The sequence below is a fragment of the Callorhinus ursinus genome, unplaced genomic scaffold, assembly GCF_003265705.2.
Source record: "Callorhinus ursinus isolate GAN/ISIS: 27379988/994484 unplaced genomic scaffold, GSC_fseal_2.0 scaffold4, whole genome shotgun sequence".
Taxonomy (NCBI): domain Eukaryota; kingdom Metazoa; phylum Chordata; class Mammalia; order Carnivora; family Otariidae; genus Callorhinus; species Callorhinus ursinus.
In genome coordinates, this window is record NW_027397066.1 from 71,480,564 (window position 1) to 71,504,929 (window position 24,366).

Consider the following 24,366-nt stretch of genomic DNA (forward strand, 5'->3'; position numbering starts at 1 on the left):
TCCCAGGCGGGATGTGTGTGACATTCTTCCAGGAGGCTCCCAACTATTTTATGCCTTGCTAGAGGGAAAAACCACCTTAACTTGACAATGGCAAGGCCTCCAGGATCTTTGTAGGTCCTCTTTAGCATATGAAAGTGCTTTTGCAAACCTCCCTTTTTCCTTACCTCCCCCAACCCCATAGTACAAAATCAACTGTACCTCCCAACCCCCGTGCAGCAGCTCTGTCTGCCCCCAGGTCCTGTCCCCATGCTTTCATAAAACCACCATTTTGGACCAAAGACATCTCAGGAATTCTTTCTTGGTCGTCGGCTCCGAACCTCACCCCAGCAAACCTCACCTACATTTCAAAACCATATCACTTATATGGTGATATGTGGAAATAGTGGATAGGTGGAAATAGTGAAGGGAGAAAAACATAGCTATTTGCTTTTTGTTGAAAAATTCAAAACACTTCAATTTGCCTCTGGGTTGGGATGGCATTCTCGGAGGTAAGATCAAACACATCTCCCTGAGGGGTGGGGAGATATGTATCTACCTATGAGTCAGAACAGAAGGGGTCGTCTGTAGCTCCAGGGAACAGACTTCCAATTTTATTCTTCCAGATAACTCGAAGAACTTAATACCAGTGAAATGACAACTACCTAATGCTACCTGACCCCAAGTTCTAATTTCCAGCCAGCTCCTGTCTAAAGAGCAGTAAGATTTTTTCAGTTGCAAACCCAAAGAGATTGGGCTAGTGACCAGTAAAGTGCAAGAAACCTCATTCAATGGGGTTTCAGACCTTGCCAAGATTTTACTCCACTCCTCTGTCAAAAACAAAACTTCACTGGAATCATGATGAGAACAGCACTTTTGCTTTAGTCATACCCACCCATGTGGGTTTTTAAACAACCAGTACACTACTAACTTTCAATGTTATGATTCTCTGAATGAATATCTATCTCTATGAATAAGCTAATGGTGTGGCTCAAAAATTAGATATCCACTTTCTAACAGTCTCTCCGTGAAGTAGAATACCTGCTTCAAAAAACGGCGGGGGGGGGGGGTGGCTATCATAAGAAGGGGGAGTAGTTGCTAGTAGACTTTGAGGGGAGAGGATGATGAAATGTGATGGTTCTACAAACTGCACTTTAAGTAGGTGAACCGTAGGATATGTGAGCTGTCTCATAAAGCTGTGTTGGGGGGGGCGTAAAATGAAGCCCAACCATCAAGATACTGTTCGTGACCTGGGAACTGATATTTTAAAGGATAAACTTTAGCTTCCTGTAGGTAGAGCCATATATATAGAGAGAGAGAGAGCTATATTCCTATGGAGATGATGGTCATTCAGGTTCTTTAATTTTCACTAAAAAATCTCAACCCTAACCTATTACCCCAGTAAGCAACACAGATTAAGCCTTCCCTCTTGATACAACCTTTAACTGCTGCCAAACTTCTATCAAAAACTCCTGACAGAGAAATATAGGGTATTTAAATAACATGAGATCCAACCACCCATCTAAAAAAATCCAGATTTATCCGCGAATAAACCCCAAACCATCAAACAGTAGCATGTGTGACCACAGCGTCTCAGCATCCAACAAGGGTTTCTTATAACCCTTAGGATAAGGAAAATTGCCACTACAGCGAACAGGCCTAGAAAATGCACTACTGCACGTACTACATGGATGGGCACATGGGATTTATAGTCTCCTCTGCATCTTTTGTAAATGCCAGGAAAAGCTTTTCTATGGAACCGGTGTGTTTCCCCCCTTTATCCTCATTGAATTGTGTGACTAATCATCCCTTTTTATTATTGTCCAAGTCCATTTTAATGTGCTTCCCTTTATACGTGGTTGTATTTTATTTTCCACTTGGAATACTTATGCTCACCTCAAATGTTTCATGGATGCTTAAGAAAAATAAATGCAGAAGTAGATTTTAGCTGTAAGTGTATTTTAACAACTTCTTAACACAAAAGAATGTGTTTCCTACGGGAGTTCTTGCTGAATGCTCAGGGTCTGGAACAAAGATAACTGATAACACATTTGTTTCTATAAACCTATTTTTTTTCTAAAAATGGAATGAGCTTTTATATTTCCACTATTGAGCAAAAAAATAAAACTGGGCAACATTACAGTTATATTTGTAACTGTAAAATTACAATCTAATTTTTTTGGTCTTATATTTTTCTGTATTGTTCTAACTTCTTCAGTACTATTTTTTTTAAAGATTTTATTTATTTGAGAGAGAAAGAGCATGCATGGGGGCAGGAGGGGAGAGAGAGAAGCAGGCTCTCCGCTGAGCAGGACACTGGCATCATGACCTGAGCCACATGCAGATGCTTAACCGACTGAATCATCCAGGTGCCCTGCTTAAGTCCTATTTTTAAATAATAATTGTAATAAGCTGGTTAAATTTTTTTTAAAGATTTTATTTATTTGTTTGAGAGAGAGAGAATGAGAGATAGTGAGCACGAGAGGGAAGAGGGTCAGAGGGAGAAGCAGACTCCCCGCTGAGCAGGGAGCCCGATGTGGGACTCGATCCCGGGACTCCAGGATCATGACCTGAGCCGAAGGCAGTCGCTTAACCAACTGAGCCACCCAGGCGCCCAAGCTGGTTAAAATTTCTGAAGTCAACCATTTAAAAACCAACTATCCACACACACACACACACAAAAATTACAAAAGGGAGATCAGTAACTTTTTAGCAAGCCATCCAAAGTTGTGGACAAAAATCTATGTCCTGGAGCTAAGAAAAAAGACCTAAAATATACTGGTTAATCCCTTTAAAAGTACTAATATTAACAAATTTCTCTCCTACCTTGTAGTGACTCCCGTGCTCAGTAAATTTTTATCCATCTACTATCTATCAACTCTTATTTCATACATTTGGAGAAAGGCAGAAGTTTTACCAACTGGTTCTTAACACATACCACCAGACACAAAATCAGTTTGCACCAGGGCACTGATTTCTGAAAAACCAATCTGAATTCTCAATTTGGATTTTACACTCAAATGAAATTGGGAAGGACTAACTAAAACCTAGTCGTCTCAACTGAGGTTTTCTATTTTCTGCCAAACGTCCATGCAATACCCACCAATCTTTCAAGCCACACAACATCCCACGTGGTTTTCACCATTTACTTACTCAGCTTAACAAGAGATTCAGTTCAACCGAGGTCTTCGATCTCAGAGTCCGTGTGCTCAGAGGCAGAGCACTAACAATCGTTTATATAGACGAGGAGCTGAGTCAGCCAAACCTCCCAAACATACCCTAAGGAAGAAGCTCCTAACAATGGCACCAAGCATCTGTACTGTGCTTTCTAAATTGTGAAGAGCATTTCCAAAATCTTCCTGGCTCCTTTCCAGGCTGCTTCCTTCCTGCGACTCCCAATCTCTGCGGGACGGTCCGGGACTCCCTCTTGCCTCCTGCGCGCTATGGACTCGATCTCTAACGACGCAGGACTCAGGACACAGCCGGCGCGCGCGGCAGACCCCTATGCCCCATCCCGCGGGACCACCTTCCTAGATCGAAGCGCTCGGCTCCGACACCACCCACGGTGTCCGCGCGCTCCCGGCGGGCCGGCACTCACATGCGCAGCTAGTGACCTGCAAAGGCGCCCGCCCGGGGGCACGGTGACGGTCAGGAGCGGCCGGCCGCGGGCCAGGGCGGCCAGAGCGGCGAGGAGGCGAGTGCAGGCAGCGCCGACGCGGACTTCGCCTCACTATCCACCGGCTGCAGGCCGGGAGAGCGTAGGGCGGCGGCTCTCTCGGGGTCCGAGCCCGTAGGCGGACGATAGGAGCAGCGCCGCCTGTCTCGCCGCGATAAAGCACCCTGAGCCGGGGAGGAGCGCGTGAATGGGTTGCTCGGAGACCCGGCGGGGCATTGGATCGACGGCCACCCTCTTGCGGGGCCCAGGTCACGGAGATGACTCTCCCGGAGCGCCACATGGACAAACCCAAAACTACCGCCTCCAGGGCTTGTAGGAAAGGGACAGCAGTGATTAGCCCTGGTCATCACAGGACGCTACCCGGGCTGATCAATACCTGCTCTAGCCTAGATGGATTTGGTCACTGTGTCCCGCGCCCCTATACTCCGGGGGACGCTGACACCGAGGGTTGTTGTTTTTTCTGTCACACACGTTGCCCACCCCGAGAACAAGTAGGTCGCTATTGAATGAGCTTCTGAGAAATTAGGTGCTTAAGTCCCAGGACAATAAATTCAGGAACTTAATCTAAGAGGCGCGGGGGGGGAGGGGGGGCAGTTGAATGACAATATTGCTATGAACGGTTTAATTGTATTGTGCACACTCTTGTAATAAATACTTCTCCGCAATACTGTTCGTGTAGAAAAGCTGGAAAGTGTGCATATTCAAGAAAAGGTTTGGTTATCAGGCTTTATGAGTGTGTATGGCTTTCCCAAAATTTGCCTGCTGCATCTATTTTCTGGTTTGCCATTTACAAACAAAAATCAAGTTATTTAGGGGCACCTGGGGGGCTCAGTCAATTAAGTGTCTGCCTTCAGCTCAGGTCATGATCTCAGGGTCCTGGGATCAGGCCCCACGTCGTCGGGCTCCCTCTCAGCGGGGAGCCTGCTTCTCCCTCTCCTCCCCGCTTGTGCTCTCTCTCGCTGTCTCTGTCACTGTCTGTCTCTCTCTCTCAAATAAATAAAATCTTTTTAAAAAATCAAGTTATTTAAAGCAACACTAGGAATTACTGTTAATTCTTAACCCGTTACAGGAAATCTTTAGTCATGGGGCATCTGGCTGGCTTATTTGGTAGAGCGTGTGACCCTTGACTTCAGGGTTGTGAGTTCAAGTCCTATGTTGGGTGTGGAGCCTACTTTAAAAGGGAGAAGTTTTAGCCAGGAAGCCTAACTAAGAAATTAATTATATCTAACTTTTTAGAATATTAAAAATACCATACTGTATACTTTTTTCTTTTTTTTAATTTAAATTCAGTTAGCTCAAGGGAGCCGGATGTAGGGCTGGGATCATGATCTGAGCCAAAGGCAGAAGCTTAGCCGACTGAGCCACCTAGGCGCCCCTTAAAGCATTTTAAATTACATATCCATGATGCACCCAAACATTTGGGTGAAATTGGTTTTTTGGATTAATTTTGAGTTCATTTAAAGACACTTAAAGACCCATACACGAATATATTTGTCACTTTAAGCCAAGACTGAGAAAAATTTTTCAGAGATGGCTCTTAATAACTGCAAAATTTAAAAACACCCTCTAAAGAACAAAGCTTTACTGATGTCAGTAAAGACTTTTTAAATTGCCAGCAAATTCTAAAGGCAATTCCAAGAGGGGACTTACAATAATGGGGGAAAAATACACATAAAATCGATAAAAAGCACATTAAAAAAAACCTGGATAATAAGTTGAATATAGTATTCTGCAATAGGTAAAACGTAAACAAACCAAAAACTTATGCATAGAAAATAGCTTGTAATACAAGAAAATGTTATTTTTCTGGGTTGTGACATTATGGTTCTTTTTTTTCTTCTATTTTAGTGTAATTTTCTAAATTTTTTTTAATGCAGATATACAACTTTTATATTGGAAAAAAAGAATTTTGTTTAAAAGTAAATCAATAAGGGACGCCTGGTTGGCTCAGTCGGTTAAGCGGTCTGCCTTCGGCTCAAGTCATGGTCCCGGGGGTCCTGGAACGGAGTCCAACGAGGGGCTCCTTGCTCAGCGGGGAGTCTGCTTCTCCCTCTGCCTGCCACTCCCCCTGCTGTGTTCTCTCTCTCTCTCTCTCTCTCTCTCCTATAAATAAATAAATAAAACCTTTTAAAAAAAGTAAATCAATAAAATGTCAGTGTTTTAGTCAGTAAAAGACACACGACAATGCTTAAAGACAGAGCCTCACCTAAAATAGGGCTAAAAATGGCTAAAACAAAAAACTTTCTACCTTGTTTCTAGTCTAATTTTTTAGTTTGATTTTTTCATACTGATAGATCAGTGTATATGCTTGCTAAAGTTACATTAATTCCTAATCTCACTCTAATACTCACTAAAGCTGATCATTGCTATCAAATTCTGTTTGATAAATACAGATTAAAGCCAGCCTTTCATGAATGTATTGTATTATTAAGGAATGAGTCATTTTAGCTTATAAATTAGCATTTTACTTAGGGCTAATCATCTTCAAATGCCCTGTCTTCTCTTTTAGTGTTTGGGTATAGAAGAGAGGGAAGGAGGAACCTAAAGATGACCTTCCTAATTTACAGATGAGTCACCAGTTCCAAAGGAGACCAGTTGCACAAGGTCGAAAGTTAGGGAGATGAATGGGGGGCTCACAGCTTCTGAGACTGCTGCTCTCTGCCCTCCACCTCATAAGCTCTTTTATATTGCCAGAAAAGAGCAACTGCCCAGTATTTGCAGAGCCCAGGATTAGGATTCCTGCTGAATGTGTTCTCATTCTGGTACTTTTTCTTTCTCCCATTTAACTAAACTTTTTTTCTCTCCCTTGTTGTAATATCAAGCAAGATGAAAATAAAAATGACTTGTAACCCAGCAACCACATACTATCTGCTTTTAGTCTTTTCCTGTGCATATGCATTTTTTTAAAAAAACAAAAATGGCCTTATATGCAATAAGTACAGGGACAAAAGTCATCATCGCTGAAGTCAGCCTGCCTCGGTATCCTGGGTCTTACAACCCTGAAGATTTGCACTTGTACTAATTACTTGGTCTTTAGGTGGTTATTGGTAATCAGGGGAAACAATCTCTCGGGAGAGTTAGAAAGATTGAGATGATGTGTATAAAACCCTGAACAGGGCGCCTGGGTGGCTCAGTTGGTTGGGCAACTGCCTTCGGCTCAGGTCATGATCCTGGAGTCCCGGGATCGAGTCCCACGTCGGGCTCCCTGCTCTGCGGGGAGTCTGCTTCTCCCTCTGACCCTCTTCCCTCTCGTGCTCTCTATCTCTCATTCTCTCTCTCTCAAATAAATAATAAAATAAAATCTTTAAAAAAAAAAAAAAAACCTTGAACAGAATTATTAACACTGGTTAGCACTCAATAGATGACAACTATTATTATTTTGTAAACTGCTACATTGTAAACTGCAAACATGGTTCCCTGTCATTGGGTATCTTTCTACAACTTTTTAAAATGAATTGTTGCATGGTATTCAATGGTTTGTTATATACCATAATTAATTTAACTAGTTTTCCTATTATTCACAAAACATCCCTGTAGGGGCTCCTGGGTGGCTCAGTTGGTTAAGCGTCTGCCTTCGGCTCAGGTCATGATCCCAGGGTCTGTGATTGAGCCCCACATCGGGCTCCCTGCTCAGCGGGAAGCCTGCTTCTCCCTCTGCCTCTGCTGTCCTCCCTGCTTGTTTGCTCTCTCTCTCTCTGTCAAATAAATCACTAAAATCTTTAAAAAAAAATTTAATTCAAAAAAACAAACAAACAACTGTTAATACATATAGCCAGATTTCCCACAAAATAATCCATGCCAAATTCACAGTCTCCTAACAATTTAAAAGGTCGCTTGTTCATCTGAGCTCTCACAAATACTGGATAAAATAATAATTTTAATCTCTTTGAATCTGATAACAAACGGCAGTATTTCAATGTACATCTCTTGACTTAGTGAGAGTAAACTTTTTTAATGTTTAATGATCATTTGTTGTTAATTCATAAATTTCCTATGTAAGGCCTTTTCCCATTTCTCTCTACTGATTTCTTAGGTTGCAGAACAAGGACACAGGAGACTGGATCCCTGATGAACATTGATCTGCTGGGCTCTCTCCAAGCTAGTTGAAGTCACTGTCATATTTTACGAGTCTTGCAATCAAACCACAGAATTATCCAAAGTAGGATTTCTTTACAATCCTAATTGAAAGTTTTGGGGCCATCTGGAGTCTAAACCTATGAAACACACACTGAAGATCTTAAATGGGCACTGGCAGGGGTGAGGTGTCACCATGTGCTTTTGTAGGCAGTATGTATGGACATAAACAGACAAAGAGGGAAGATGACCTCAGGTGAAGGGAGCAGACAGACTCATTCATAAAATCAATTAAACCTCACTTTTGGAAAACTCCAAAAATAATGGGAAGTTTTTCTTTTTTCTGGGGAGGAGGGTGTTGGTAATTTGCCTTTTCAACAATCACACCAGTGAGGGACTTGCCTGTATGGTCTTCGCCAGGGTATTAGTGCTTGGCGGAATGTCAGCAACAGACACAGGCAAAGGATACAAATTCATTTAATGCTGATAAACGGTATGGCTTATTATAAGAATGGCAACCAAAGCAAAATCAAAAACAGTATTCTCATTAAAGCAACAAACTTCTGGGCCTGTAACTCCATGAATCAGTTGCTCTACTCTCAAAGCTCCCATATAGAACTATGAGAAGCTCTCTTCATCTTTCTCATAGGACTTTTAATACTTTCCTAGCCTTTCCCAGCTGCCCCAAGCTCTCAGTCTATTCACCAGCCTAGCCACCAAGTGTAAGGAGCTGGTAAGGACTCAGTACCTTCCTTAGTGCTTACTCCAAGCGGTAAACTTCTCAGGGTCAATTTTCCCCTTGCAAGTCCAGGTTTCAGACAGGGCTTATTATGGACCTGGGGGCATTTGGGTTATGTATATAACATCTGTAATGCGTCCAGGTATATTTATTTTTACTACTCCCAAATAAAAAACAATAAAAAAGCAAATAAAAAACAGTGCAAGAGGCTGCAGTCACTGTGTTCCCACATGGCTCTTTTCAGAGATACCAGAGACCTTTGATGAACTCCACGAGAGAAAGGTCAGTCTACAAAGGGCTTGAACACTGATGAGTAAGTGAAGGAGTGGAAACAGGGTGTAGATAACTCTTACCAAAGGTTTCACTATAACAAGAAGGTAAGAGAAAGGAGTATCTCTTAAAACCATCTTGGGGTTCAAAGGATATATTTCTTATTTGGTTAAGTTAGGCAGGCTGGAATATGTGTGCATGCCAAGAGGACAAGTCATAAAGAAAAAAAGGTGGTTAACTGGTATAATCAGGTCCCTTAGAAGGGAATGGAAATGGAATCCAGAGGAATTAGCACTAGAAAAGGAAACTTTTTTTTTAATTATGGCAGAAGGGAAGGGAGTGAGGATGAGTCCTCATGCAGATAAATGTTTTAATTAGGGAAAGAAAGAAAATTGAAAGAAATGTACATTCTCTCTGAAGTTGGAGGATCTGCTGAAGGTATTGTGTGAAAGCAAAGACAGGGATTTGAGAAAATGCTAAACCCTGGAATAGACCTGTATTAGTTTCCTATGGTTGCCATAACTAATTCCCACAAACTTAATGGCTTAATACAACAAGAATGTATTAGTCTATATTTCCATAGGTCAGAAGACCAAACTGGGCCTGACTGGGCTAAAATCAAAGATGTCATCAGGTCTACATTCCTTTCTGGAACTTTTTCCAGGTTCTAGGGGCCACCCACATCCCTTGGCTCATGGTCGCATCCCTCTAGCTTCCAAGCCAACAGCAGAGCATCACTCTGACCCTGCTTCTGTTATCATATCTCTTTGTTCTGCTTCCCTCTTCTACTTTGAAGGACTCTTATGATCACATTAGACACAGTGGATAAGCCCTGATAATCTTTCTATTTTAAAGTCATTTGATTAGCAATCTTAATTTCATTGGCAACCTTAATTCTCCTTTGGCAGGCAAACTAACACATTTACCTTCTGACTATTATGACATGGCATCTTTGGGAGGCCATTATTCTTCCTACCACAAGGCCCTAAGGAAACAAAGAGGATGCTAATACCTGATGTGGAAATGTTGGGGTTCAGAGCCAAAGGCCATGAAAAAATTCTTGAGATGTCTTGGGTGCAAAAAGGTATTTTTATTAAGGCATGGGGACAGGACCCATGGACAGAAAGGACTGCCCAGGGATTGTGAGGAACAACTGATTATATACTATGGAATTAGGGGAGGTAAAGCCAAGGGAAGTTTCCAAAAGGATTTTCATACACTAAAGAAGACTCACAGAATCCTGAAGTCCTAGCTATTGTCAAGCTAAGGTTGTTTTTCCCTCTAGCAAGGCATTCACATGGGAGTTCCTGGAGGACCGTTGTACTCGCCTGCCTCAAGTATTTGTCAATGGGAGGCCAGTTACAAGAAAATTTAATTTTATCTACATTTCTTTTTGCCTTTGTTCCCCACATTACCACCCAGCTCCACCAAGTTGGTTTGAATATTATTTTAAACTGAAGACATTTGAGATACAACTGATGCTGAAAGAAGCCTTCTTGGAGCTTCCCTTATCTGACTAAAAGGCAAAGCCTTCAGAGAGTAAAACAGCCATAACTCCCTTCTTAGGGAAGCTTCGCTGCCAGGAAAAAGACCCACCACTCACATCTGGATAAGAAATTGCATAAACAAGCGTCATCACAAACTGTCATACTTTCATTTATTTCTCTAAAAGCTCATTTGTCTTTCCTAAACCTTATCTTTTCTACTTTAATCTGTTGTCAGTTAACTTTCAGTTCCTCCCCCACCCCACGGGATCTGAATTGGTGGAGGAAAAATTTGTCCTCCCAATAGTAATAAGGGACCTAGAGAGACTGCATAGCAACACCAAGGATCCGTTAAGACTGACTTCTATAAATGTAGCAGCATCAGAGCCACAGTGAATTCACAAAGTATTCCCATTCACAAAGAATTCCCATTCATAAATATAGAGAAGGTTAGAAGGTTGAATAAATTCGAGAATGTGGTTTTGCTGGGTGGATAAGGCATAGAAAAATGGAGCAAGGAGCTGAGTGTGTGAAATGAAGCCAGGAAGAGACAGGTTGAAAGGAAACCTATGGAGGGGAGGCTGAGGAGCTGAAACATGAGGGTGAGGTCACTGAACAGGAAATTGGCATTTAAGGCTGGCATTCCAGGTTTTGAAAAGGTCACAGGGTTTAGACAGTAGGATTATGGAGGTGGAAGGGAGGTACCTTCGTCTTCTACCAATTTAGCATCTTAAAACAACATTCATTTATTATCTCACAATTCTGGAGGTCAGAAATCTAGGGCGGCTAGGCCAAGCTCTGTTCTGTGTATCACGGGGCCAAATCAAAGTGTCAGCCAGATGGGCTCCTACCTGAAGGAAGGCTCTTCTCTGAAGTATCTGCTGCTAAGGTCGGGTTACTGGCAGAATCCAATTCTTTGCAGCTTTAGGACTGAGGTCCCTGTTTCCTTGCCATCATCCATCTCCTCCAGGCTGCCCACATTCCTTCTTACGTGACTCCCTTCATCTTTAAAGTAGGTCCTTCTCAAACTTCAAATCTCTCAGACTTCTCCTTCTACCTTTTAAAGGGTTCATGTAATTAAATCAGGCACACCTTGATAATCTCACTATTTTAGACTCAACTGATTTGGGACTTTTTTTTTTTTAAGATTTTTATTTACTTGACAGAGAGACAGAGAGAGAGGGAACACAAGCAGGGGGAGTAGGAGATGGAGAAGCAGGCTTCCCGCTGAGCAGGGAGCCCGATGCTGGGCTCAATCCCAGGACCCTGGGATCATGACCTGAGCAGAAGGCAGATGCTTAATGACTGAGCCACCCAGGCGCCCCAATTTGGGACTTTAATTACAACTTCAAAAGTCCACAGAGTAGAACCTAGAATGATGTCTGGTCAAATAACCAGTAAATGAACTGGAATCTTGGGGTTTAGGGAAGAAAGGAATCTTTAAAATTCTGCCTACCCTCAAGGTGAAGTTGAGAAGATCAAAGAGCACAAAAGCTAGGGTGACAGGCTGATCATCTTAATAAACCCAGATTTTGGGGCACCTGCTGGCTCGTTTGGTGGAGCATGCAACTCTTGATCTCAGGGTTGTGAGTTTGAGCCCCATGTTGGGTGTAGAGATTACTTGAAAATAAAATCTTAAAAATAAGTAAATAGGGGTGCCTGGGTGGCACAGTCAGTTAAACGTCCAACTCTTGGTTTCGGCTCAGGTCATGATCTCAGCGTCCTGAGATCGAGTCTCCCATCAGGCTCCACACTCAGCACGGAGTGTACTTCAGATTCTCTCTCCCCCTCTCTCTGCCCCACCTTGCTGTGTGTGTTCTCTCTCTCTCTCAAATAAATACACAAATATTTTTTAAAATAAATAAAAATAAATAAATAAACACAGACTTTGCCAAGGTAGTGACCAACTTAGAGAGAAGGGAAATGCCCAAACCAGTTGTCAAAGTCTTAAAGTCATGGAGAAGAGAACAGAAGGAGGCATTAATACAGAAAGAGACTGTGTGTGTGTGTGTGTGTGTGTGTGTGTGTGTTGGCGGGATAGAGGTGTTGAGGGCCCAGATGTGGAGCCAGACTACCTGGATTCATGTAATTTGCTTTATATAGCAGACAAGAGACCAAACAAGAAATAATTCATTTGGTTATAAAGTTCACAAAGGTAACAAAGCCCTAAAAAATAAGCAGCAAGGGAAAAAACAGGCATGATTAGGTACTGATAATGAACCTACAGAATCAGAAAGTGGCATAGAGGATGTAACATTCATCCCTTCAAAATAGGCTAAAAGGTTAAATGTTGAGAGTTCATGGGGCACCTGGGTGGCACAGTCAGTTGAGCAGTTAAGCATCTGACTCTTGATTTCGGCTAAGGTCATCATCTCAGGGTTATGGGATCGAGCCCCATGTGGGGCTCCATGCTCAGCACAGAGTCTGCTTGGGATTCTCTCTACTTCTCCCTCTGCCTCTCCTGCTCGTGCTGTCTCTCTCGCCCTCTTTCTCTAAAATCAATAAAAGCTTTAAAAACAATGTTAAAAGTGCTGCAAATAAATTTCACAAATCCATAAAGTCTTTTGTTTAAGTAAGCTTTTTAATTGTAGTATAACACACATCCAGAGCAAGTATGAAAAATCTCAGTAAACAGCTTGATGTGTAGTTACAAAGTGAAAACACCTGTGTATCTGCCACCCATATCAAATACATATGTATGTTATATGTCAGTTATATCTCCATAAAAACAAATAAAAAACAGATAAAACTCATGTACAGTGATAGAAGTCAAAAGAGTAGTTACCTCTGGAAGGGACAATGACTGATGTGGAGCATGGAGACTTGGGGTTATTGATACTAAACAAATGTGCATACATATATATATATATATATATGTGTTTGATCTGGGCGGCAGATATACAGGTATATTCACTTTATAACTATACAGTAAGCTGTTCACATAGATGTTCTGTACTTATTCTGGATCTATGTTACACTCCAATTTAAAAAGTTTACTTAGGGGCGCCTGGGTGGCTCAGTTGGTTATGCATCAGCCTTCGGCTCAGGTCATGATCCCAGGGTCTTGGGATTGAGCCCCGCAACAGGATCCTTGCTTAGCAGGGAGCCTGCTTCTCCCTCTGCCTGCCACTCCCCCTGCTTGTGCTCTCTCTCTTTCTCTCTGACAGATAAATAAATAAATAAAAAATCTTAAAAAAATAAAAGCTTACTTAAACATGGGGCGCCTGGCTGGCTCAGTCAGTAGAGCATGCAACTCTTGATGTCGACGTTGCAAGTTCAAGCCCCACACTGGGTGTAGAGATTACTTAAATAAATAAACTTTTTTAAAAAAAGTTTACTTAAACAAAAGACTTTATGGATATATGAGGAATAGAAGGATGGAGAAGTGCCAGATTAAAACAAGTTAATTAAGTAGATTTCTTCATCGCACAACATGTATACAGCATTTACTCATGGAAACTATCCCCCAAGAAGCATCTCAAAGGTTGTATTCTCGGTAACATACTAAAAGATATATGGGAAAATTTCCTGGGGCCAAATTGTGGACGCCTCAAATGCCAAGCTAAGGACTTTAAACTTATCTTGAGAGTGAGAAATTAATGAAAGTTTAGTGTAGAGGGATGACATTGTCAAAGCAGCATTAACAAGATTGATCTGTCCACATATAGAATGGATGGGGGATATGGGATGGCAGAAATCAATTTGGAAATGAACAAAATAAAGACTGAACTAAAACAATGGTGGAAAAAACTTTGAGGGAAGGGTAATGAGGGAAACATTGTGAAGGAGGAGTTTATAGTACCTGGTAACCGATAGAACATTGAAGGTGAAAGACAGCTAGAGCTGACTTCAAGATCTTGAACCTGAGAAGCTGAAAACCTTATGGTGTCAGTGATGGAAATTGTGAAAATGTAATGCCTTCCCCCTTCCTGTATGTCCTAAATATTGCCTCTCTCAGGGCCTTGAACACAACAGATAATTGATAAAAGTTTATTGACTGAATAATAAAAAGCAAGTTTATCATATGCAATTCAGGGGCCTCTCCACCCTTACCTGAATCTGCCATGCTATAAAAATGGGAGAGGGTTTCATCTGTGACTGACCTCTTTCACATGACCCATTACTGACTATTATAAACACATTATTGCCTGCAGAGGGAAGAATTTGTTCTTGGTTGTGAATGAAGTCAAAGTGTAATGAGCATTAAATGACACATGATTCATTACACTTAGAATTTTTTCACATCTGGCCGTCATGCGTAATATTATGATAGATAATGTCAGCAAAGCCAAACACGTATAACTTCGCCCAGAACCCGTATCAGACCAGGAAACATACATCCATTATTCTATGTGTGACAAAGCCATAGCCGATTTAGATGGACCCAAATTTTATCTCACCTCGAGAGTTTTTGCTATTTGACCCTTTTGTGCCTCAATTTCTTTCCTCACATTAGGGGTGATAATACCCATGTCACAGGGTATATTTTATAAAAATAAGAATAAAATCATGTGCATTTGGAAAACATAAGCTAACTTCGATTTTTAGCCAACGCCAATCATAACAGCTAATATTTATTAAGTACTGTTCTAAGTGCCTTTCAGTTTTATGAGGCTTTTTTTTTTTTTAAACCTCGCTTTATCTTCACAACAATGCCCTTAGGTGAATTCTGTTAAAATCTCTATGTTGCAGATGAAACTGAATCATAATGAGATTAAGCAATTTAACCCAGGTGATACAGCTAGTAAAAAACTTAGGCTCACATTTTGGCTCCACATTAGTGCTGATATAGAAATAATGACACCATTATTTCCTGTAGAAACTGCTAAGAAAAAAAAATTTGGACAAAGAAGGTAGAATGAATTTGTTCACCCTTCAAAATCCCCCTGAGCCATGCATATCAACGTTGATAAAAGAAGAAAAACAAGAAAGTCTAGGCAGTTGCAAATCCAAGATAGATAACTCCAGGAAAGAAACCCCAAATGGTAAGAATTTAACTAAAGTTGGCAGGTTGAGGGACTTAGGTCTAGAAAAGCAGGGAATGGGGCGCCTGGGTGGCTCAGTCGGTTAAGCGACTGCCTTCGCCTCAGGTCGTGATCTCGGATTCCCAGGATCCAGTCCCGCATCAGGCTGCCTGCTCAGCAAGGAGTCTGTTTCTCCCTTTGACCCTACCCCCTCTTGTGCTCTCTCTCTCTCTCTCTCAGTCAAATAAATAAAATCTTTACAAGAAAAGAAAAGAAGGGAATGGTGGTAAGGAGTTTGGCCAAATAAAAGGAACTCAAACCACACAAAGCAGAGAACCAGAGTTCTGGTTCTCACTGTCTGATGCCTAAGGCTGGGATGAGGCTGGCCACTTAAAGAGTGGCGGTAGTGAGAGACAGCGCTGTTCAGCTCTGCCTAGGGATGTGTGGCTGGCTGTGTTGTGTGAATGGGGATACTGAGGCAGAGACACAGCACTTTGGTAGGGAAGCCCCCCCAGCCCATCCTGCCTCCCTAGTGCCTCTAGAGGTCTCTGTGCCTCCTCTCTGTAAGGGGGCAGTGGGCACTGGGAACCACTGGAGTGGACCTTTGGCTGTGAAGTGCCTGGTCTCACCAGCTGCTTTTGGGAAGGTCTTCAACAGTGCTGGATAAGCTCTGTGCTTCCACCGATCCCTGCTCAGTAATAGGGTTTCCCTAAATTACATTTGTCCTCAACAAAAGTGTGTGAGATTCAAGCTACTATCCTGGCCTTCCCAACCTCAGCAATTTATGACTGATAATGGGGGCACCTGGGTGGCTCAGGCGTCTGCCTTCCACTCAGGTCATGATCCCGGGGTCCTGGGATCAAGCCCCATGTTGGGCTCCCTGCTCAGCAAGGAGCCTGCTTCTCCCTCTTCCTCTGCTTGCCGCTCCCCCTGCTTGTGCTCTCTGTCAAATAAATCAATAAAATCTTTAAAAAAAAAAGATTGAGGGCGCCTGGGTGGCTCAGTTGGTTAAGCGACTGCCTTCAGCTCAGGTCATGATCCTGGAGTCCCACATCGGGCTCCCTGCTCAGCAGGGAGTCTGCTTCTCCCTCTGACCCTCTTCCCTCTCGTGCTCTCTATCTCATTCTCTCTCTCTAATATAAGTAAATAAAATCTTTAAAAAAAAAAAAGATTGATAATGAATTAAATCATGCTAATCCTAAAAAAAGTCACTACTAAGTTCTCGCTAGGGATGTAGCTTCTCCCTTCACAGCAAACAGGAAGACACAGGTGCACTCTGATGGGCCTTCTTACTACTCCTCTACGACTCAGCCCTCACATATTTTCCACATCTTTATCTCTCTGTGTGTATCTTAGATAATTTCTTCAGATACATCTTCTCTATTCTCTATACAATTGTATTTACCTTTTATCCAAATTCTTAACTTCAGTGATTAGGGATCCTTTTCATTTCTAAAACTAATACTTTGTTCTTCAAACTGGCCTAATTATTTGATAGTCTCCTATTCTTGTTCATGTTTTCAGTATCTTTTTTTTTTTACATTTTAATGCACCTTAACAGAATTATTTTTCATCTTAATTCTGATAATTATAATATCTGAAGTCTTTGTGGTTCTGGTTCTGTTATCTATGGCTTGCTCATTGATGTCTGTTTTATAATTTTTTAAGTTTTTTGGGCAGCATACCTGTAGGAATTCTTTGAGGCCTAGTTGAGGGTACATTCATCTGGAAAAGTCTGGATTTCCTTCTCTCAGACACCTGGAGATATTACCCATCCTCATAATTAAATTATAGGCTCGTGTTTTTGGATCAGGTAAAGAATATAGATTCAGCTCCCAAATAGCATAAGATTTGGCCAGTGACTACAAATTTTCAGGGGACTTTTTTTTCTTCTTTTTAAAATGTCCATTCATAGTGTAGGTCAAGATAGCAACATTTTCTTGTGGCCTACCTTTGCAGGGTGGGTTTCCTTTCTGGTTTGCCCTTTCTGAGAGTATACTTCTGGGTCTAGGCATTATGCTTCCATTTTATGCAAACTCAAGGCTTTGACCCCATCCCCTCTGTGCAATGCAGTTCAGATAACAAAGACCACTGTATATCCCAGATAGCCAGGGACTTCAAGCATTAGCTTACCTGCTTGGTCTTTGCTCCATTACGGATCCTAGTGGACTCAATCATCTAAAAGTAGGTTTTAATATTTAATGAAGTCTTTTTAGTGCTCGCTTCGGCAGCACATATATTAATGAAGTATTTTTAGATATTATGTAGCTGGGTAGTTTCAGAGTCTCTAATGCTGCAAAAGCGCTGAAAACAAGAGTCCTCAAATATATCTGTCACCTTTTTTACTTTTTCGTGTTATTATGGAAAATTACAAACATTTCACAAGTAGAAAAAAAATATGATGAGCCCCAATGGACTGATCAGCAACTAGTGGCCAGTCTTAATTTTACTCATATTTCCCTTTTCTCTCCCTTTCCCACAAATTATTTTCCTTAAGAATGCTTTCAAGTTGGGCTCCTGGGTGGCTCAGTCGGTTAAGCGACTGCCTTCGGCTCAGGTCATGATCCTGGAGTCCTGGGATCGAGTCCCGTATCGGGCTCCCTGCTCAGCGGGGAGTCTGCTTCTCCCTCTGACCCTCTTCCCTCTCGTGCTGTCTCCCATTCTCTCTCTCTCAAATAAATAAATAAAATCTTTAAAAAAAAAAAAAAGAATGCTTTCAAGTTTGGGGCGCCTGGATGGCTCAGTCATTGGGCGTCTGCCTTCGGCTCAGGTCATGATCCCAAGGTCCTGAGATCGAGCCCCACATCAGGCTCCCTGCTCTGCGGGAAGCCTGCTTCTCCCTCTCCCTCTCCCTCTCCCACTCCCCCTGCTTGTGTTCCCTCTCTCGCTGTGTCTCTGTCAAATAAATAAAATCTTAAAAAAAATGCTTTCAAGTTTTTATTTATTTATTTGAGAAAGAGAGAGAGAGAGAGCACGAGTTGGGTGGGAGGGGCAGAGGGAGAGGGAGAAGCAGGGGGTTCCATCCCAGGACCCCAGGATCATGACCTGAGCTGAAGGCAGACGCTTAACTGACTGTGCCACCCAGGCGCCCTCCCACAAATTATTTTGAAACAAATTTCAGAAAGCAAATAATTTTATTCATAAATATTTTCATATGTATTTCATAAATACTTTCATAATGCCTCCCCCCCGACACACAGAGGATGTTTGCAAATGTCCAGTAGCCTTTTTGTGGTCATAATATTTGAGGGTTGTTATTGTCATGTCATGGTCATGAGCCAAGGATGGAAAGCATCCCGTAAAACAAGCAACAGTGTCACATCCAAGAAATCATTGCCAATACAGTGTCATAATGATTTTCACCTATGTGTTCTTCTAAGGATTTTCCAGTTTTAGCTCTTACCTTTAGGTCTTTGATCCATTTTGAGGGTTTTCGGTCCATGGTGTAAAGAAAAGATCCAACTTCATTCTTTTGCATGTGGATATACGGTTTTCCCAGAACAATTTCTTGAAAAGACTATCCTTTTCCCATTAAATGATCTTTGTACCCTTGTTGAAAATCAACTGACCATATAGGCATGGAGTTATTTTGGAGATCTTTATTCTATTCCATTGGTCTATATGCCTGTCCTTATGCCAGTACTACACTGTTGTGATTATACTAGCTTGGTAGTAAGTTTTAGACTCAGAAAGTGTCAGACTTCTAACTTTGTTCTTCATTTTCAAGATTATTTTGGCTATCCAGGGTCCCTTGAGATTCAGATGCATTTTAGGATGGGTTTTTCTATTTTTGCAAAAAATGCCATTGGGATTTTGATAATTATATTCAATCTATAAAGCATTTTGGGTGGCACTATCATCTTAACAATATTAAATATTCCAATCCATGAACATAGGATGTCTTTCCACTTAAGTTTTCTTTAATTCCTTTCAGCAATGTTTTATAGTTTTCAGTGTACAAGTCTTTCACCTTCTTTATTTTTATTTTTTATTTTTAAAGTTTTTTTTATTTATTCATTCGAGACACAGAGATACAGAGAGAGAGAGAGAATATGAGCAAGGGGAGAAGCAGAAGGAGGGGGAGAAGCAGGCCCCCCGCTGAGCAGGGAGCCCGATGCGGGGCTCCATCCCAGGACCCTGGGATCATGACCTGAGCCAAAGGCAGACGCTTAACCATCTGAGCCACCCAGGCGCCCCTCACCTTCCTGATTAAATTTATTGCTAAGTATTTCATTGTTTTTTATACTATTGTAAATGAAATTGTTTTCTTAATTTTCTTTTCAGATTGTTCATTGATGTGGTATAGAAAAGCAAGTGATTTCAGCATGTTGATTTTGTGGCCTGCAACTTTGCTGAATTCATTCATTAGCTAACAATTTCTGTGTGTGTGTGGAATCTTTTGGGTTTTCTACGTATATGATCATACCATCGGGTGCCTGGGTGGCTCAGTTGGTTAAGCATCCAACTCTAATTTCAGCTCAGGTTATGATCTCGAGGTTGTGAGATTAAGCCCTGTGACAGGCTCTATGCTGAGAGTGGAGCCTGCTTGGGATTCTCTCTGTCCCTCTCCCTCTACCGCCCCAATCTCCTGCACCCTCATGTGTGCGCACTCTCTCTCATAAAAAAAAAAAAAATCATACCATCTATGAACAGAGATAATTTTACTTACTTTCCAATTTGGATGCATGTCTTTCTCTTGCCTAATTGCTCTGGCTGGAATTTCCAATACCGTATTGAATGTAAGTGGGAAAAGAAGGCATCTTTGTCTTGTATCTGATTTTAAGGGTAAAGTTTTCAGTCTTTCACCACTAAGTATGTTAGCTGTGAATCTTTCATATATGACCTCTATCATGTTGAGAAAGTTTCCTTCTATTCCCAGTTTATTGAGTATTTTTTATCATAAAAGGGTGTTGAAATATCTTTTCTGCAAATATCTTTGCTACACGAGATGATCATGTAATTTTTCCCCTTCATTCTAATAATGTGGTATTGATTGTTTTTCATAAGTTGAACCATCCTCACATTCCAGGGTTCAATCCCACCTGGTCATGGCTTATAATCCTTTTAATAAGTTGCTGGATTAGATTTGCTAGTATTATGTTAAGAATTTTTGCATCTTTATTCACAAAGGATAGTAGTTCATAGTTCTTTTTTCCTTATAGTGTCTTTATGTAGTTTTGGTATCAGGGAATGCTGATTTCACAGAACGAGTTAGGAAGTGTTCCCTTCTCTTTAGTTTTTTGGAAGCGTTTGAGACAGATTGGTGTTAGTTCTTTAAATATTTGGTAGAATCTACCTGTGAAGCCACTTGGTCCATTACTTTTCTTTGCTGGGAGGTTTTTATTACTGATTTAATCCCTCCTTGCCAGTTGTAGGTCTATTCAGGTTTTCTATTTCTTTTTTTTTTTAAGATTTTATTTTTTCATTTTTTAAATTTAAAAAAAATTTTTTGGTGGGTAGCAAAGTTTATTGAGCAACAGTACAAAGCTCCCAAAGAGGGAGGGGACCCAAGAGGGTTGCCTTAAGATTTTTATTTTTAAGTAGCCTCTACACCCAATGTGGGGCTCAAACTCACGACTCCAAGATCAAGAGTAACACACACCATCAACTGAGCCAGCCAGGTGCCCCTCAACTTTTCTATTTCTTCATGAGTTCATTTGGCAGATTGTATGTTTCTGGGAATTTGTCCCTCTTAATTAGGTTATCTAATTTTTTTTTTAAGATTTTATTTATTTGACAGAGAGAGACACAGCGAGAGAGGGAACACAAGCAGGAGGAGCGGGAGAGGGAGAAGCAGGCTTCCCGCTGAGCAGGGAGCCCGATGGATCATGACCTGAGCCAAAGGCAGACGCTTAACGACTGAGCTACCCAGGCGCCCCTAGGTTATCTAATTTGTTGATGGACAATTGTTCACAGTTTTCTTTTATGACGTGTATTTCTATAAAATCAGTAGTAATGTCCCAACTGATGTTAGTAATTTGAGTCTTCTCTCTTTGTCCTTAGTCAATGTAATTAAAGGTCTATCAGTTTTGTTGATCTTTTCAAAGAAACAATTTTTGGTTTCACGGTATTATTTTTATACTTATAAATATACACACTTAATAAAGTATGTCTTAGTACTTAGTCCATGATTTTATAACTGCTTACTTAAGTATTTTCCTTAAAAGGGTGTGAATTACATTTTAAGGCCAGTTTCTTTTTCTTTTTTTTTTTAAAGGTTTTATTTATTTGACAGAGAGAGACAGCGAGAGGGAACACAAGCAGGGAGAGTGGGAGAGGGAGAAGCAGGCCTCCCGCGGAGCAGGGAGCCAGATGCGGGGCTCAATCCCAGGACCCTAGGATTATGACCTGAGCCGAAGGCAGATGCTTAACCGTCTGAGCCACCCAGGCGCCCCTTAAGGCCAGTTTCTAACTTTATAATAGGTACTTAGTAAATTCATTGTTAAGGCTTTTTTTTTTTAAAGATTTTATTTATCTTTTGACACAGAGAGAGAGAGACAGCTAGAGAGGGAACACAAGCAGCGGGAGCGGGAGTGGGAGTGGGAGAGGGAGAAGCAGGCTCCCGCTGAGCAGGAGCCCGATGCGGGGCTCCATCCCAGGACCCTGGGATCATGACCTGAGCTGAAGGCAGACGCTTAACGACTGAGCCACCCAGGCGCCCCAGCAAATTCATTGTTAAATGAACAAATGAGAGTAAGTTTAATGGGGTATACAAAAAGAAATGTATCTAAATCATAAAGGCAAAGGAAGCAGGGGGTGGTTTGAGGGAAATGTGCAAAGTTGGCCCTTATACACTGAACACAATCCAATTCCCTTCTTAACAGCATGAGTTTTGTTGTTGTTGTTGTTGTTGTTGTTGTTATTTAAAACAACAGTCCTTGAGGTGGACTTCTATTATTAAAGCCGGGTTTCTACATAGTTCAGTTCTTCCTCACTTCTCTTTGATGTTTAAATTCCTTTATCAAGAGCCAGCAAATAAAACCCCAATCTTATCAGGAAATAATGATTTTCTCTCTTTGTTCTCTCGCCTTACCTGAACTCGATGACTCATGATGGTTTTGTTTATCCTCAATTTAAGCTCTGCCGCCAGTGCTCCAAAAAACCTTGCATTGCAAGTAAGTAATTTGAGTTCATTTACAAAATTAGAAGGGCATTTGGTTAATTGTAAAGTCCCTTTGATTCAGCTGGAGATGAGTTGCTCAATTTGCTGAGTTTAAATGCCATTGAAATGCTCACTAGCTGTGGGTTTCTAGTGTGGTCTGATAATCCTAGGGTACCAAAGGGAGGCTTCAGGGACTCCGTAAACCTTTTATGTAAATGTTGTTTTTAAGATAGTTTAGCCATTTAGAGAAATTATTTGCAAGTCACATAACTGATAAACAACTTGTATCATAGCATGGATATTTTTTCCCCAAATAAATAAATAACATTCATACATTTTTGGTTCCATTCCATAGTGAAGTTAAAAATGTAAATACTGCATATGCCTTTTTTTTTAAAGTGTAGTATAGAAGAACAATTTGTATCCAGAATTTATAAGGAACACTTACAACTCAATATCAAAAAAATAACCTAGTTTTAAAAATGGGCCAAAGATTTATATAGACATTTCAGCAAAAATATATGAATGACCAATAAGCACATGAAGAGATGTTCAACATCATTGGTCATTATGGAAATATAAATTAAAGTCACAGTGAGATACCACTTCATACCACTAAAATGGCTATAATCAAAAAGACACAATTAACAAGGGTTAGTGAGAGAATGTGGAAAAACTGGAATCCCCATACAATGCTGGTAGGAATGTAAAATGGTACAATTACTTTGGAAAAATATTTCGGCAGTTTCTTTAAAAAGTGAAACATAAATTTACCATATAACTCAGCGACTTCACTCCTAGGAATCTATGCGAAAGAAATAATAATGGATATCCACACAAAACCTGTAAACAAATGTTAAGAGTAGCATTATTCACAATAGCCAAAAATTGGAAACAACCCGAATGTCTGTCAACTGGCAAGAAGATAAACAAAATTTGGTATATCCATACAATAGAATACTATTCAGGAATAAAAATGAATGATTCATGCTATAAGACAGATGAACCTCAAAAACATGCTCAATGAGAGATGCCAAGCAAAAAAAGATTGTAGGATTCCATTTAGCAAAATGCCTAGAGAAGGCAAAGCTGTCAAGTCAGAAAATAGATTAGTGGTTGTCTGGGGCTTGGGCTGGGAACGGGGAATGACTACAAATTGGCTTGAGGAATTTTTTTTAAAAATATACTTCCTATAATGCATTCAGCATTCTCAGTTACATCTTCTGTATATTGGCTCAAAAGAGCTCAGCCATATACTCACCCACTTGAGATTTGTTTCCAAATCCAAAGTAGATTTTGACTATGCAGACGGGAGACTCTAGGAACCATGGTAACTTGTGCCCCATTGTCATTAAGGACTGACAGTTTTAAGTGCCATCAAGTTCTCAACACCCTTTGATCAGTGCCAGCAAGAGAAGGGGGTGTGAACCCCTGCCCCAGGCCCATTCATTCTTTTTTTTTTTTTTAAGCATTTGTTAGCATTTAGAACCTCCCTCCATGTGGCTTCAAGCTACCAGAGCAGCAGCTGCCCCTCCTCCAAGCTCCCCCACACAGATGCTTAATCTTCTTAACGCCTCTGCTGAAGAATTTGGCCCTCCTGACGCTGGGCTGCTTTGGGAGCTTTCCTTTCTCCAGAACTTTGCAGTAGCCCGATTGTACCACATCAGTGAGAGCAGGAGTTCCCATCTTGTTTTTGGCAGCATTTACCTGCTTACATCTGTTCATCACTAATCAATATTCATTGTTTATCAAGGTCAACAGTTGGGCAGAAGCTTTGGTTCCTCTTCAAGTGGTAATGCTACATACCAACTGTCCCTAAGTAACCTGGGTATTAGCTGTCTTAGTCGATCCTGTGGTGATGATGCCATCAGCATGCCCCACCCCAGGGGGACAAGGGGCTTGCAGGTACAATGGTTGGGTAGCTCACATGCCTTCAAAGTTTCCAGGTCTTTCTCTGCCTGAAGTGCTTAGTGAGAAGGTCAAAGCGTGGTGGGGCAGGGGACAAAACTTGACAGTGTGCGAAGAGCCTGTAGGTCTGGGGATCAAGGATTTGCCTTGTGGTGTAGCCAGCAAAGCTGATG

The 24,366-nt window shown here is 41.3% G+C and overlaps 1 protein-coding gene across 6 annotated transcripts in view; it reads right to left on the minus strand.

The window, feature by feature from the left end:
• Positions 1 to 24,366, minus strand: part of ABCG2 (ATP binding cassette subfamily G member 2 (JR blood group)) — a 138,028-nt gene that overhangs the window by 65,619 nt on the left and 48,043 nt on the right. For 3 of the 6 annotated variants that reach the window (XR_012377973.1, XM_073891932.1, XM_073891933.1), the window contains exon 1: positions 3,130 to 3,568. The exons of 1 other annotated variant lie outside the window; for it this stretch is intronic. The gene's annotated coding sequence lies outside the window, so the exon portion shown is untranslated. 2 more of the 6 variants (XM_025873411.2, XM_073891935.1) reach the window with 2 other exon arrangements.